The sequence below is a fragment of the Triticum urartu genome, chromosome 2A, assembly GCF_056163025.1.
Source record: "Triticum urartu cultivar PI428250 chromosome 2A, HENAU_Tu73, whole genome shotgun sequence".
NCBI lineage: Eukaryota > Viridiplantae > Streptophyta > Magnoliopsida > Poales > Poaceae > Triticum > Triticum urartu.
In genome coordinates this window covers 625,647,308-625,652,869 of record NC_141874.1, presented here as the reverse complement: position 1 = coordinate 625,652,869, position 5,562 = coordinate 625,647,308, and the positions used below count along the sequence as shown (strand labels likewise).

The following is a 5,562-nucleotide window of genomic DNA, read 5'->3' as shown; positions in this document are numbered from 1 at the left end:
CTATCTTGATTCTGTCATAAAATCGTCATGGATGTACATGCATGACAGAAAATGCGACCTACTGTGACAAACACGTATCATCACGGAAGTGTATTTTTTGTAGTGCACAAGGCGAGACCTCCACTATCGGACACATGGAGGAGCCGATCCCCATGGAGACTGGCGGGGACGATGCCACATCCAGTTCGGCCCTCAGCCGAATACAATTCCGGAGGCCCATATGGCTCCGGAGTCGGGCGAGTAGCCCCCTTTGAAGGAGAGGGGGTGCGCCGCTTCCACCGGTGGCCCCTGTCCATCCAGGGGCGCCGGATAACCCGATGGAGGCGCTTCGAGGCGCCTTCGTCATGGACGAGCACCGTGTCCTTATGGGTGCGGTGATCGACAAGATTCAGTTTGCCAAGAGTGGACTGAATGAAGCCTGCAACAGCTTATTGATAGGTTTCGAGGTAAGAAAGAGAAAAAACCCCGTGTAGACAGTAGCCCCTGAGACATTGTCTGGTGTTCGGCACGAAGAACCAGACAGAGGATCAATCTTTTGTTATGGGAAACTAACGTAATATGTATGAATAAGCAGGCGCCGCTGTTGGCCGCAACCTCGCATGCTGCCGAAGTCTCTGAACTGAGGCAGAGGCTGGAGCGGACCGAGAACGAGCTCGGCGAGGTTAAGGTTCGGCTCTAGGAGAATCAAGGTGAGTGACCACTTGCTGTGTGTTTGGAACGGATAGGCGCTGCATATTGACAACCGTGTCGCGATATGTGCACGAGCCGCGATCGAGGTCGAGGCCCTAAGGAAGGCCCTGGGCATGGCCGAGGAGAAGGCTGTCCAGCAACAAGCCACCCGTAAGAAGCTCAAGGCCCGGGTCAAAGAAGTCCAGCAGGAGCTCCAGGATGCGGTCAAGAAATGTGAAGCCTTGGAGCATGATGCGTCGGTTCAAGGGACCGAACTCGCCAAGGCTCGTCAGAGCGCGGAGACTGCACGGAATGAGGCCCAGGCTGCACTCCAGGAGATCCAGGAGGCCAAGAAGATCACGGGGGGTAAGGCATTTAAGACGCAAAGCAAGTATGCAGAGAAGCAGTACCTTTTACTAACCCGGGTTCGGAGTTCCCCAGCGGCTTGTGCGGATTTACCATGCGGTGTATCAGACGCCCCGGAGTTCTATCAAGCCGAAGGAGGGGGTTCTATGGAGAAGCTATTCTGGTCACAGTATGCGGTGCTAGAGCATCCCGTGCCCTTCACCGACTAGCTGAAACAACTGGTGGAGCTGCATAGGGTGGCCAAACTAGCCATGAAGGATTTCATAATCCGGCTATGGCCAGCCGAAGCTATGCCAAGCAGCTACTTCAGACTCGTGAGGCGGATGGTGAACGCCTGTCCTCGCCTGGACGTCGTCAAGCGCTCGGCCTGCATTGAAGGTGCACGCATGGCCTTCGCCCATTGCAAGATGTGGTGGGAGAAGATGGATGCCGTCGAGGTGACCAGAGGGCCACCGGAGGGCAAAGAGCACCGCACACCCGAACAGTATTTTGCGGATGTCCTGGAGGGGTCTCGCCTTGCGGCATCACAATGTTCGTAGGACATTGTATTTGAATAAATGTATTCATGTTGGCTTTGCCTTGTATTATAAAAAAACAGAGCCTGTTTTGTGATGTAATTTTGTTATGCTTTAATTGTTTCCTCCTGTGCGGCCGTGTTGTATGTAATCTGAGGGTTGGCCAGTCGTCGGCCTCTGCCCTCACGTAGGTAGTACGGAGGTGTTCGGAATGGAATCTAAACAATCTTGATCCAATTATATGGTCCTTGAAGGAGTTGTTGAGCGCAACGAACAAGGCAATCAGACTATGTGGCTTAAACGCCCTCACTTAGCCATAGGAGTTTTATAATAAAGCAGGGGCGCAGCCCCTGGTTCAAGCTTGGGTGCTGTCAGCATGTGATCGGGAGTTCAAGCCTGGGTGCTGTCAGCATGTGATCGGGAAGTGCCGATCTTTTGCATAATGCGGAAAAAATCTCCAACGATTTGTAACCCTTGTACAGCTGACCGGCTCTCGCCGTATCATGAGAGTCAGTTTTCGGCTTTCTCTACTAAGGCGCTAATCTGGTCAAGGCCAGGGCACAATCGCAATAGTTCTCCCTTTACTACCCTGGTCGATTTAGCGGAACATAGGGTAGCAAGCACAGGAGCCGGGCAACCAAACTATTGTCCAAAGACATGATTCGGAGCCAATGCATATAATGCTAAATTTGGGGTGCCGAACTTATCTTTAAGGATTGTTCGGACTTTGTTGCCATATCATGGGGCGATGGGGAGTCCCTGGCAAGTATGAAATGTACCAGAGTGTACGGTTGCTAGGAAATAAGTAATATAAAGGAAAACAGAGGGAGAACAGAGATAGGATCTGGAGCCCTTGAACTTGGATCATGAACTGTTTCCATTATAGTTGGGTTAATGCGACCAAGCACATTGGTACAAAATAATGCAATAAGCAGCCAGCTATTTGACATGCCATACCCGAAGGCGGGCTGCGCGTGGGTCCTGAAAACGGTTAGCCTCTACGGCTTCCCATGTACGCCTGTGCTTCGTGTCAATCCGATGTGTTTGTCCTTTGACGGGATCGTTAATCAGGCCGTCGAAGGAGGCCCCCATAGGAGAAACCTGAAACAAGGGAAAAGGAGATAGTAAAGTTATATGTGTGTCCGAGATTGGTCTAGCCGAACTATGGATCCCGGGATAGCTTGTGCCTCCGTCGATGCCCATGGAATTTTGAGTGCGTAGTTATGGACACATGGTATGAATTCCACTACCTCATTGGGATTGGGACGAATGCCGAATTGCTAATCGAGCTCTTGATGAGCCGTGCTGTCCTGTTGCAGTGTAGTCCGGACCCTCTTAATGATGTCCAGGGGCTCGGCAGCCAGACTATGATGTTGCTTGAGAAGGCCGCTTTATACCTCTGCTGCTAGGCTAGCGGTGCGCTCCTCTGTCCGGAGGGAGTGTTCTGTGTTTCTGTTTACTGTTATGACGCCGCGCGGACCGGTCATCTTCAGCTTGAGATAAGCATAGTGTGGCACCGCGTTGAATCTAGCAAACGCGGTTCATACGAGTAGTGCATGGTAGCCGCTGCGGAAGGGGACGACATCGAAGATTAACTCCTCGCTTCGGAAGCTGTCTGGAGAACCGAAGACCACCTCCAGCGTGATTGAGCCTGTGCAGCGGGCCTCAATGCCTGGTATGACTCCTTTAAAGGTAGTCTTTGTGGGTTTGATTTCTGAGGGATTAATGCCCATCTTCCGCACTATATCCTGATAGAGCAGCTTGAGGCTGCTACCACTGTCCATTAGGACTCGTGTTAGGTGAAATCCGTTGATGATTGGGTTGAGGACCAGTGCGGCTGAACCGCCATGCCGGATACTAGTTGGGTGATCTCGACGATCGAATGTGATCAGGAATGATGACCATGGATTGAATTTTGGGGTGACTGGCTCTACCGCGTAGACGTCCCTAAGCGCTCGCTTGCGCTCCCTTTTGGGGATGTGTGTAGCATATATCATGTTCGCCGTTTTGACTTGAGGGGGAAATTTCTTCTGCCCTCCAGTGTTCGGCTGCCGGGGTTCTTCGTCCTCGTCCTCACTTTGTGATCCCTTTTCTTTTTTTTCAGCATTTTAACTTGCTAGCCTGTTTGAAAACCCAATAGTCTCTGTTGGTGTGATTGGCTTGTTTATCTGGGGTACCATGTATCTGGCACGGATGATCGAGTATGCAATCCAGGCTGGATGGTCCCTCGCTGCTCCTTTTGTAGGGCTTCTTTCGCTGGCCGGACTTGGAGCCGCTTAATCCGGCATTAACGGTGGTGTCATCGGTGTTGTCGCCATTGCTTCGGCGTTTGTGTCTATTGCGCCGGAGCTTGCCGGAGCTGTTCCTGGCCTCAGAGGGGCCTGTCTCGCTGGCTGTGTTTTTGCTATGAGCCAGCCAGCTGTCCTCACCCGCGCAAAAGCGGGTCATGAGTGCCGTAAGGGTTGCCATGGACTTCGGCTTTTCTTGGCCGAGGTGGCGTGCTAGCCATTCATCACGGATGCTGTGTTTGAAGGACGCTAGGGCTTCGAAATCCGGACAGTCAACGATCTGGTTCTTTTTGGTTAGGAACCTAGTCCAGAATTTTCTGGCTGATTCTCCAGGTTGTTGAACTATGTGGCTTAACTCATCGGCATCAGATGGCCGAACATATGTACCTTGGAAGTTGTCAAGGAAGGCCTCTTCCAAGTCCTCCCAGCTGCCGATGGAATTCTCGGGTAGGCTATTCAACCAGTGTCTAGCTCGCCCTTTGAGTTTCAGTGGGAGGTATTTGATGGCATGGAGGTCGTCTCCACAGGCCATGTGGATATGGAGAATAAAGTCCTCAATCCATACTGCGGGGTCGGTTGTTCCGTCGTATGATTCAATATTGACGGGCTTGAACCCCTCGGGGAATCCGTGATCCAGCACCTCATCTGTGAAGCAGAGAGGGTGTGCGGCGCCTCTATATCGGGCCGCATCACGGCGCACCTCCAATGGAGTCCGTCTGTGGTTATCGGCCTGGGTGTGATTAGATTTGTCACGTCCGAATAGGTAGCCGTCATCCCGAGTCGGGAAGTGTCCTCACGGTCCGTAGATTGATCTGGTGTGTTCTGCTCTATTGTCCAGCTCCTGCTGAAGGTCGTATATATGGTCCCGAGCTGTCCTGTCCCAGTTTTTGCGAGGTGGTTGGGCGTGCTGTTGTTCGGCCTGACTTGCCGCTTTATCCCGACCTCGGGGTGGTCGGTCCGCCGCACTATCCCGACCGCATGGTGGTCGGTCCGCATTGCGTGAGGGAGGTATAGGATCTGGTGCCTCCTCATCGAACTGATGTAGTAGTCTGCGCTTTGGGTAACTCTTGGTTGGGCGCTTGAGGCCGTATTCTTCGGCCGCCAGGACATCAGTCCACCTATCAATGAGCAGGTCTTGATCAGCTTGGAGCTGCTGCTGCTTCTTCTTCAGGCTTCTTGAAGTGGCTATTAGGTGGCGCTTGAAGCGCTCCTGCTCGAGGGGTGCCTTAGGCACGATGATGTCCTCAGTGCCGAGGCTCTCATCATCCTCGGAGACTAGACGATGACCATCATCATCTGGGTCATTGGGCATGGCCTGTTTATCAGGGTTATCTTTCCCGTTGTCTTGTTCCACCTATTCGGATGCGGCCCCGATAGGGTCTTCATTGTTTTTGGTGTCACCCGGAGTACTATTTTCTCCGGTGCCAGTGGTGCCATCGTTTGAGCGATGAGGCTTAGAGCGGCGTTTAGGGCACCGGCGCTTGGACCGTGTCTCAGAAGGTTTATTCGCAACTGGATCTTCTTTGTCATCGCCACTAGCTTTTTTAGGTGTGTCGACCATGTACACATCGTACGAAGAGGTGGCCGTCCAACGTCTAGTAAATGGTAGGTTTTGGCCTTGCTCCTGCTCGGCATCATCGTCCATACAGTCGATGTCTTCAAAGCCATAATCGAGCACGTCAGTTAAGTCATCGACAGTGGCTATGAAGTGGGTGGCGGGTGGG

The 5,562-nt window shown here is 52.5% G+C and overlaps 1 pseudogene; it reads right to left on the bottom strand.

Annotated features, from left to right (window-relative positions):
* Nucleotides 1-2,613: 2,613 nt before the first annotated feature.
* On the bottom strand, nucleotides 2,614-5,150 carry LOC147986290 (uncharacterized; annotated as a pseudogene).
* Nucleotides 5,151-5,562: the final 412 nt, after the last annotated feature.